We start from the raw sequence: 11,035 nt of genomic DNA on the forward strand, positions 1-11,035 counted from the left end.
CAGATATAGAAGTTTTTTTAATTCAAAAGATCCATCATCTGGTCACTGATGAATGGGATCCCCATTAGTATACTTATTCCACTAGTGAGTGAATCCAAGAAGCCTCTTATGGAAAGACCTGGAAGCAACTTCCCAGGCTTAGAATAAAACTTTACCATGGACACAAGAGGTGTCCCCGGAGGGACGCCTGGGGGGCTCAGTTGGTTAAGCGTCTGCTTTCGGCTCAGATCATGATCCCAGAGTCCTGGGATCTCTGCCTGCCACTCCCCCTGCTTGTGTGCTCTCAGTCTCTCTCTCCCTGACAGATAAATAAATAAAATCTTAAAAAAAAAAAAAAAGGTGTCCCTGGGGAGGGCATAAATGATGCAGCCTCATGATCCAAAGTTTACTCCCAAGAATAGTGTAAGAAAGCAAAGACCTTTGTTGTATAGGCAGTGAGAATGATTTGGTGTTTGTGGTGTTTCCTATCTCGCACAAATGTGAGATGCTTCCAGCCACAGATCTGCTAATCTGTCACCAGGCAGGCGCTACCGGAATAGGACTTTTCAGCACTAACAAGCAAGGAAGGTTAGGACAACAAAGGCCCCTTCTGGGGTGGGACCTCTTCTGGCCAATTCTCCTGACAGCCGGCATGACCAGACAAAGACTGTTACTGATCTACTTGACTGGCCAACAGGGTACACCCACCCTGGTCAGTGAACCCTCCAGATGGTAGAGACCAGAGCGAATATTCTCACTGGTCACAAAGCCACACTCTTAGGACATAGAACAAGACAACAGGAAAAACCACATCCTGTTTTGACACAGGGGACCCACAGCCAAGTTTGTCTAAATAGACGCTGATCTGATAGGAACTGTGAACTCAGCAGAAGTGCTCCGACAGCAGGCTTACAGGGCCTAGGCCGGAGTGCCGCCTTACGGTAATTCCTTTTTACGACAAACAACACAAAAGACACAGACAAAGGGGAGCAAAGGCTGTCTCTGGGAAGAAATGAAGTTGTCCCAGGGCCACACTCCCTCCAGGGGCTCTAGGGGAGAATCCCTTCCTGGATTCTCTCCTGGCTTTGTTGGCATGCCGTGGTGTTCCTTGGCTTACAGCTGTATCTCTCCAAACTCTGCCTCCATTGCCCCCCTGCCTCCTCCTTTTCTGTTTGTCTCCTCTGTGTGTCTCTGGGAATTTGTCATTGGATGTAGGATCCACCTGGATAATCCAGGATGATCTCATCCCAAGGTCTTTAATTTCATCGCATCTGCAAAGACCCCCTTTCCTTTCCTTTTTTTTTTTTTACGATTTTATTTATTTATTTGAGAGAGAGAGAGGGAACAAACAGGGTGGAGGGGCAGAGGGAGAAGCCGACTCCCCGCCGAGCAGGGAGCCCGACGCGGGGCTCGATCCCGGGACCCTGGGACCATGACCTGAGCCGAAGGCGGACGCTTCACTGACTGAGCCCCCCAGGTGCCCCCAAAGACTCCTTTTCCAAATAAGGTAATGTTCATGGGTTCTGGGGATTAGGGCACAGACACAACTTTTTGAACAAATTAACATTTTATTTTTATTAAATAACTGTCTGACATACTTCTGAGTACTCTTTTCCTATGGTTTTTGCTGTGTACTCTGATTGCTTTTCCACATGACAATAATTTTATAATTTAATTTTCTGAAGAGATAATAGAAATTCAATGTTTATTTCATCACGGTTGATTTAAATGTGCATATTACGATTGATAGTTGGGATGCAAGTGATGTGGGGAACCGAGGCAGAAGGAAATGTAGATAAAATTAAATGTCCTTACAACCTGCAGCCCATTGACGAATACTTGAGGCCAGCAGAGTATAACCTTCCTCCAGGAAGCTCCCAGCTGTCTTCATGTTAATGCCCTGCTAGAGGGAAAAACTACCTTAGCTTGACAGTAGCCAGGCCTCCAGGATCCTTGCGAGTCTTCTGTGGCATCTGAAAATCCTTCTGGAACTTCCCTTATCTTTACCCCCCAACGTATACAATCAGTTGCCCCCCACAATCCTGGGACAGCAGCAGCTCCTCCTGCCCATGGCTCCTGTCCCCATGCTTTAATAAAACCACCATTTTGCACTGAAGACATCTCCAGAATTCTTTCTTGGCCGTCAGCTTTGGACCCCACCAAACGTCACTCAGATTAAAAAACTACACCATTTGGTCCCCAACATGAGGTCCTCAAGTCTTCATCTGGACTCAGCTTAAGTGCAAACTTGCTGAGGACTTTCCTCTCCCTTTACTCTCATTCCAGGGGCCCTTCAAGGGTTGTGGTCTCATTGGAACACTTTCATGCCGATTGCTCAGGCTGCAATCCTCTACCACAAGGCTACTCTACAGGGAGGAGAAAGGCTGCCTTTTGGCTGGAAGTTAGTACCCTGAGCGGAATGGTAATAAGACCCCAAAACTTGATGACCTCTCTTTACTCCTGTCCTTATACAAAGTTGTCTATCTTGGGCATGGGACAGCCACCTAAGTGACTAGCACGTCTGCCAATCTTAAGACCCCCCTGTGAGGTTTCCTCCTCGTTGGTCTAATATGATCCACCTCCACATCTCTGGTCTAGCTGCTTCTGGCCTCGAGACCTCCGCTGGGAGCCAGCCGAAACCAGTACCCAACGGAATTAAAACCCAACTGGGGACCGTTTCCTAGGGAAGTTGGTTGTAAAGACTACATACGTTAGAATGTTGCTTAGATCATGATGGATTTCTATCTTTACTGTTTTCTGTCAGAAATGTCTACTAACTAAAGTTACAAATTTGGGTAATTTCCTTGTGTAAAACTTCTCTAGTGTGTTCCATGGGTTAAAAACGGCAGGTTCTACATGGCTTTCGAGGCAAGCCAAGGCGCACGTGCCATTCATGGCAAGGCATAATTGGTCCATACGCCCATTGCAGTCTAGAGGGAAAGTAGAGTGTGGGGGGATTAGGGGGAGGGCAGGCCTCCCTCCTACAGGGCCTTTACGGCAAGCAGTGATCATAGCGATTTCCTTCGAGGGACACCTTGGATCACTTTGACACCAGGAACCTCTGATATATCCTGCACATGTGATGCCACCAGGAGTTGGGGGGTGGGTTTCTTGGTAATGGACCTTCTCTCTTCAGTCCCCAAGGACTTTCCCATGGGATGCCATTTAACCCACTGGAAACCATTCCGATTGTAAAATTTAAGTAAGGTACTGCATGGCCTCAGTAGGATCTATCAGTTAGATCTCTTCTTCAAGAAACAGGCAAATAGCCTGAGGAACCCTAGGTCCATCCAGGCTTTCAGGGATCATAGGGCCTCTTGCAGAACACGTTTGGTAGTAACCAGACCAGTAAACCCCCTCTTGATATATTAGATGATAATTATCTAAATAGGCCTCCTCCCAATAAACCCAAGTTACTGGAGGAAACACAGGCCATCCTTAGCAATGGGGACACTGACTCTCTCTCTCTCTCTCTCAACTGTTCCTCCTAATAGACTCAGGTTACTCTAGCGGAGCGTGGGAGGCAGGTCCCTAATTCATTTCCTGTGTTAATGGCTACAATTGGAACCAACTGTCTCTGGTTAGTCTACCTCAGGATGGGGACTTGAAGAAATATTCCCAAGCAGCTGCTGAAACTCCCTTTGTTTCTGGGAAATTCCCTGTCTTCTCCGGCCCGACATGGACTGCCTTGTTGGTGGGAAAAAAACAAGGCGTTTGCTCATCTGTCCAAGTGGATGAGCTCTAGAACCCGGAACCCTCTTTAGTCTGCCTTCTGGCAGCACCTCACCTCTTCTGCCTCTCCCTCTTCCTGTTTCTGCGCCACTTTGGGGGCGGCCTCCATAACTGGCTTTTAGACCATCCTCCATTGGCTCCTCCTCCCACCCTCACTATTAAGGAGAGAAGAAGAGCACCCCCTGGACCTCACACCACCCACTCTGGATTTCCCCACAGTGTCTCAGGTAAAAATTGACAATGGGGAACAAATTGACTTTTAAAAATGGATCCAGGTGGAATATAAAATTATGTATTTAAACTAACTTAAGTTTGTTGGTCTAATTAATATAGACCTGTCTTTAAAGTTATCAGCATTAAATGTGAAACTTTTATTCTACCAAGATCTTCTAACAAAGCTCATGTTATCTCTGTTGCAATTTTAGTAAAAAGATGACTAAAATGGCAGTTAATTGTCTCCAAGTTTTCATGGGTAATTAAGATAGCTTTCAAAGTCTTTGGTAACCTGAAACTTGAAAGTTTTGCTTGGATGATAAATGGGATTGAATTCATTGGACATCTAGGTCTTTTACAAATGGGATAAAGTGCTAAATCATTGATTACTGAACGTAGGTTTGCACTTTTGACTTCTTACTGCAAAGAAACTAAGGATATTTAAGTTTGTTGGTAAACCTGCTTTGTGCTTAATAGATTCATACATTTGTCATCTAAAGAATTCTGGTGAAACAGTTCACAGTGGTTACTACTTAGTCTTCACTGGAGATTAAGCTTTCTAAGAGTGCGAAATTCTACTCTCTGTTCAAAAGACAAAGTTTTCTTTAATTTTTGGTCTGCTCTTGATAAAATGTAAACAAAGGTTTTTTTCTCTTTTGTCTGCCCAGAAAACAAGTTTCTATGTTTTGTCTTTATCAGGTCTTTGGTTAAAACGTCTCAATATTAAAGAGCTAAGTTTTGCTAACAACTATATAACCCTATGTATTTGCCTTTGGAATCGCTTATTGTCATCTTGGTTAAATAAAAATTCTAAGTTTTGTAATGATCTGTAATCTTATTCAGGCATGTGATTTAAAACTTCCCAAGATTTAAATTGTAAATGAAGGCTCTTTATCTCATTAGGCCTTTTTATTTGGTATGTTAAGCTACTCTGGAAGCACTGTTAAACAGATAATAAGCCTTAGATTGTATTGCTTGGGTAAATGCTGTAACTACTCTAGAGATGATATGCAGTTCCTAAAGTTTTAATATGTTCTGGCCTGAGGCAATTATTTAGTGTTCTGATTATTGAAGTGTTATGTGTTCTGATTATTGAAGTATTATATGTCACAGAAATAACCAGATTTCCTTGCCAGCTATGTTGTAATCAGTCTCTCATCAGATCTTTAACCATGTCCATTTTTTAGTTTTTTTACAGTTATTGTTCTTATTCTCTTGTTAAACATGTTTGATCTCCGAGGGGATTCATAAAAAGAACTTTTAGGACAAACACAGGTATTCAATATCTTTAAGATGATAAAATTGAAATGGGTAAGAATTTCCAGGACTACCTAAACTGAGGAAGGTTATAGTTTATGACTCTTGTTTGAAATATTGCTGGTTCTCTAATATTTGCTCTTCCGGCCTAAGGAAACGTTCCCTTAAGAGAGCAATGATATCCAGAAATAATAAACTATTCCTCTGTGAACAGATTGAAGCATTTTTTTAAAAAAAGATTTTATTAATTTATTTGACAGCGAGAGAGTGCAAGCACAAGCAGGGGGAGTGGCAGAGGGAGAGGGAGAAGCAGGCTCCCCACTGAGCAGGGAGAGTGACATGGGGCTCTTTGATCCAAGGACCCTGGGATCATGACCTGACCCAAAGGCAGATGCCCAACTGACTGAGCCACCCAGGTGCCCCCAGACTGAAGCATTTAACTTTTCTCTCTACCTGAACCCCCTGAAATTCAAAAGGTCTCAGTAAGTATTCTTTCTTCCATGGCAATTACAGTCATTTGTGTAAGTTCAATAAGAATGTGTTCTCCTTATAACAGGACACCACTGGAAACATTGGTTATTTTACCAAGGCTTTGATTGGAATGTCCTATTTGAGAGACATGCATAGACTCAGATATGATCGTACAGCTTTAAGAAACTAAGGTTGACTTTATGAGGCATGGCGCAAATAGAGCCCCTTGGAAATGTTGGCCTGATTCCTGCTTACAGAGTTCCCAGCAGCCTCACCAGGTGAGTAAAGAATGTCACTTCCTGGCAGGTGCAGGAACCTCTGGACACTTTGGGGATCTCAAGAAGAGGAATTTGTCCAAATCTACAGGTATTTCAGGCATGTCTGATGGCAAGTACTTGGCTTGGCTTCTGGCCTGGAGAGGCTACTAAAAGTTCAACCTAGAGATTCCTTGTAAAAACGTTCCAGCAAAGCAAATCCTAAAAGATCTATATGATCTCTTCCTATTCTTGCTGAGCTTGTGTAAATCATTAGGCCAAGTTTGTTAAAATTGGACTTGTTATACAAATAAATTAATCCTGATTTGGCTATCTCTGATTAAAAATGGGGGTTGTTATAGAGAGAAAATGTTTCAGTAACACATCTTTGTAGATACTAGATTTTAAGCATTGAGACTCAAGAAAACTAGATTACTCTTTTACCAGTAGGGCTTCTTAGAAGGGGGAATTGGCCCAAAACAACAATAGGGTTAAGTCCTTTTGAGTTACTATATGGAAACTTTTTTCACTGTAGACCTATCAATAGATGGAGACTATAATGCTCTGTTAAATTATTCACTTGAGGCCGGGTTAATTCATAAATCTCTAAATGAATATGCAAACCATATCCTCCCTAAACCTGATCTGACTGTCACTAGCAATCCACCCCCTATAAACCATTTTATTGAAAGGATTGGAAGTCTAACACAGCAGGGGATTTAACTCCAAAATGGAAGGGCCCCTACCAGGTCATATTATATCCACCCACTGCAGTAAAATTAGAGGGGCACTCTTTATGGGCTCATGTATCTAGAATAAAACCTGGATCTCCTTCACAGGAAACCAATGAGCAAACTAACATGCCTTCTTATTCCTGTGAACCTGTGGAAGACCTCAAATTTCTCTTCCAACAACAATAAAGCACTGGTTTAAACACTAATTATCAAAGGTCTTTTTATTTAGGCTTCTCTTTCTCTTTAAAACAGTAACCTCCTTTTGTTGTCTTTTCCAGTGTCTCCCTTCCTGGTGCCAAGACTCCTTCACTGTCGTAACTTCCAGCTGACAGATGATCCTTTCTACTTAAGGAGGTTCATATATGTTGTTGACCTTGGATTGGCTGCCGCTGCCATTGGTAACACCTATAGATAAACTCCCCAACTGACCAATGTTGACCCATAAGTAAGGACATCGCTATACCCCTCTTCAGCAGGAAGAAGTTACCGAAGATAAGACCTTCCACCCTCAACAACCTTAAAGATTTAAGGGTAAAAATTGTTCAGGGGGTATGATGTGGGAAACAAAGGCAGAAGGAAATGTAGATAAAATTAATTGTCCTTATAACCTGCAGCCCATTGACAAATACTTGAGGCCGGCAAAGTATAACCTTCCTCCAGGAAGCTCCCAGCTGTCTTCATGTTAATGTCTTGCTAGAGGGAAAAACTACCTTAGCTTGACAATAGCCAGGCCTCTAGGATACTTATGAGTCTTCTTTAGCATCTGAAAATCCTTTTGGAACTTCCCTTATCTTTACTCCCCTCACCCCACCCCAAAGTATATAATCACTTGCCCCTCACATGCTGGGGCAGCAGCTTTTTCTGCCCATGGGTCCTGCCCCATGCTTTAATAAAACCACCATTTTGCACCAAAGATGTCTCAAGAATTCTTTCTTGGCTGTTGGCTTCAGACCCCACCAAACATCACCCATATTCAAAAACTACATCCCAAGAATATGTAATTCCAGGGGCGCCTGGGTGGCTCAGATGGTTAAGCATCTGCCTTCGGCTCAGGTCATGATCCCAGGGCCCTGGGATCGAGCCCCACATCAGGCTCCTGGCTCAGTGTGGAGCCCACTTCTCTCTCTCCCTCTGCCTCTCTCTGCTCATGCTCTCTCTCTCTCTGTGTATCTCTGTGTCTGAAATGAATAAATAAAATCTTAAAAAAAAAAAAGAATATGTAATTCCATACACTCACTGTTGCTAGTACTGCCTTAGGTCTGTGCCCTTGGAACACAGTTCTCTTTCATGTGATTTCTTATGGAAAATAGGAAAAGAAAAAGTAAGGTGCCATATTAGTTGGTTAGGGCTAGTGTAGCAAAGCGCTGTGACCCAGCTAGCTTGAAACAGCAGAAATGTATTCTCTCACAGTTATGATGGCTCAAAATTCAAAATCAAGGTGTTGGCAAGGTCATGCTTTGTCTGATACCCTGGGTAGAATTCTTTCTTCACCTCTTCCTAGCTTCTGGTATTGCCATCAGCCATGGCATTCCTTGGCTTGCGGCTGCCCTATTCTAATTTCAGCCTCCTCCAGGTGTGTCTGTGTCCTTGCTTCCTTCTTTTTAAAGGACCATCAGTCATTGGGTTAGGGGGCTGCCCGACTTCAATATGAGAAAGTATGTAAGTGTGACTTTATCTTAACTGACATCTTAATTATATCTGCAAAGACCCCATTTCTAAATAAGGTCACATTCACAGGTACAGGGGGTTAGGACTTCAACCTATCTTTTTGTGGGACACAATTCAGGTGCATTTATAAATGTATATGATGCACGGTGCAGCATATACCAAGACAGAACCTTCCCTTTGGCCTATGCATCAGTGAGAACCAAATCCTCCACTTAGAATTTTACCCATCTGATGACTGTGCTAATTTCCCACCAACTAGTTTCTGTCTCTGGACATCTCAAACCTGGTTCGTTGTGGTTGTCATGATTTTCTGCAGGGATGGGCATGTATAATAAAATTCAGAAACCCAAATGAAAACCTCCTAGAGGAGAACAAAAGAAGAAGGCTGTGGTGGAGCAATGAATTTCGAGTGGACTGGTATTGCCTCTCAATGGAGAATAGAGCAGATCCTTTATGCTTGAAGATGCAAAGGGACATGATCTTCATAAGCTTGTTACCTATTTCAGGGTTTTACAATGCTTTCAGTCTAGGAGTTCTTCAAATTCCACATCTCTCTTGCTTTACTTTAATCCTATCCTTTTGTGTTTAGGGGTCTTAGAAGAGCCAACAACTGCCCAGCATGCTTGACCTTAAACCCTCATATGAGCCAAGGTGGGACAGGCCCAGACAGCCTGGTCTCTGAGCCCAGGCATCTGGCTGTGGGAGCCCCAGCTGCAGAATGATTTCATTTACATTGCTATTCAGAGACAAATGGCCCAGCTCAATGGAAAGTCTTTCATTCCTAACAAGCAAGCCAGTATGTAGCATTTTTCTTTTCCTTACTCTGTGGGGTAAAATGAACCTTGCAGATGTTCTTGTAATACTAGAAGAATAAGATTCACAGATGAGCAGCCGAGAGTGGCTTGGCTCCCTACCGGGTTTGCCAGTTGCCATGTGGCCTGTGGTCAAGTCAGAGAAGCAGCTGGGAATCGCATTTGGGAGCTGACTTCACAGCTGTGGTCAGAAAGCCAGGAGGCCTGTTTGTACAGAACCTTCCCTCACGAACTGTAGTGAGTGCTTCCCTCCAAAAACAAGGCCTGGAACAGAGGGGCTTAGATAAGAGCATCTCTTGTCCTAATAAAGTCATGGGGGGCCCTCTTGCTGTGTGGTGATTGAGCAGTGGTAGTCAGTGGTGGTGCTCACTGGGCAAACAATATGTGGAAGTCACTGAGACCTGAAGAAGGCAGGGCCCGACCCGCAGGACACAAATAGGGGGGCCCAGGCAGATAAAAAAAAATTATACAATATGTCATCCATGATGACCCTAGGAATAGCCATCACCTTAATAAATAGAAACAGATGCTGGGGATGTACATTTCGTGGCAGACCCATTTTACCATGTGGGTCATAAGTTAAAATGCCAAGGGGCACCTGGGTGGCTCAGTCGGTTGAGCGTCTGACTTCAGTTCAGGTCATGATCCCAGGGTCCTGAGATCGAGCCCCATGTTGGGCTTTCTGCTGAGCGGGAGCCTGCTTCTCCCTCTCCCTGCTGCTCCCCCTGCTTGCATGCTCTGTCAAATAAACAAAACAAAACAAACCTTTAAAAAAGTTCAAATGCCAAGAGTATACACTTTAGGACTGTAATTCCCACATTCAAATTCCCACATTACTTTTAAGAAAGAATCCTGTTTGCAAATAACCATTCTATCTCTACACAGGAAAACCCTTCTCTCCTTGATGAGATAACAAAAGGCAAGCTGAGGGCACAAGGCACACTGGCACTCGACAAACCACACCCCCAAAGGTGGGATATGTGTGACATTCTTTGGGCACTCATGACTGCCCAAGAACAAAAAAAGGGAAATACAAATGGTCAACTGATAAAGATTGCAGTCATGCACGACATAAAACTCCATCTGTTTATAACTGTCTTAATGATTTACAAGAAAAATACAATCTTAATAAGAGCCAGACCTCCAGGAACCTATAGACTCAATTTCCTGGAGACCTAATGTCACCCTACCCTCCAAAGGATAAAAAAAATAGCCTATATAATCAGTCACTCCTCACACTTACAATGCAACTTTTTCTGCCTACAGGTCCTGTCCCGTGCTTTAATAAAACCACTTTTTTGCACTGAAAATGTCTCAAGAATCTTTCTTGACCATTCACTCTCAGACCCAAACTTCAAATCACATCATTTTGGCGCCCAGCGTGGGGCTCAAGTCTTCTCATCTAGACTCTGAGCCTTGGTGCAAACTTGATGAGTACTTCCTCTTCTTTTCCTTTACTTTCATTTCAGGGGCTTCTCAAGGAGTGTCGTCTTATTGGAACACTTTCATGTCGATTGCTCAGGCTGCAATCCTCTAACCATGGCTACATCATGGGGAGGACCAAAAGCCTGCCTTTTGACTGGAAGTTAGCACCCTGGCCAGGATAGTAATAAGACTTGGAAACTTGATGTCCTCTCTTTATTCCTGTCCTTATACAAAGTTCTCTGTCTTGGGCACGGATCAGCCACCTAAGCGACTAGCATGGCTTCCAATCTTAAGACTCCCATGTGAGGTTTCCTCCTTATTGGTCAAATGTGATCCCCTCCACATCTCTGGTCTAGCCTCTTCTGGCCCTGAAACTTCTGCCCAGAGCTGGCAAAAGCCAGTATCCAATTGAATTAAAACCCAACCAAGGACTGTTTCCTAGGGAAGTTGGCTATAAGGACTACATGTGTTGGAATGTGGCTTAGATCAT

The 11,035-nt window shown here is 43.6% G+C and overlaps 1 long non-coding RNA gene across 1 annotated transcript; it reads left to right on the forward strand.

Annotated features, from left to right (window-relative positions):
• Window positions 1-1,009: 1,009 nt before the first annotated feature.
• On the forward strand, window positions 1,010-7,553 carry LOC114204817 (uncharacterized). The gene is made up of 3 exons (XR_015768265.1): window positions 1,010-1,486; window positions 5,738-5,930; window positions 6,919-7,553. It is a non-coding gene; the product is annotated as an uncharacterized LOC114204817 (long non-coding RNA).
• Window positions 7,554-11,035: the final 3,482 nt, after the last annotated feature.

This window comes from Eumetopias jubatus, unplaced genomic scaffold (genome assembly GCF_037043125.1).
Source record: "Eumetopias jubatus isolate StellerSeaLion01/CBP00866 unplaced genomic scaffold, mEumJub1_p1.0 scaffold_5, whole genome shotgun sequence".
Taxonomy (NCBI): Eukaryota; Metazoa; Chordata; class Mammalia; order Carnivora; family Otariidae; genus Eumetopias; species Eumetopias jubatus.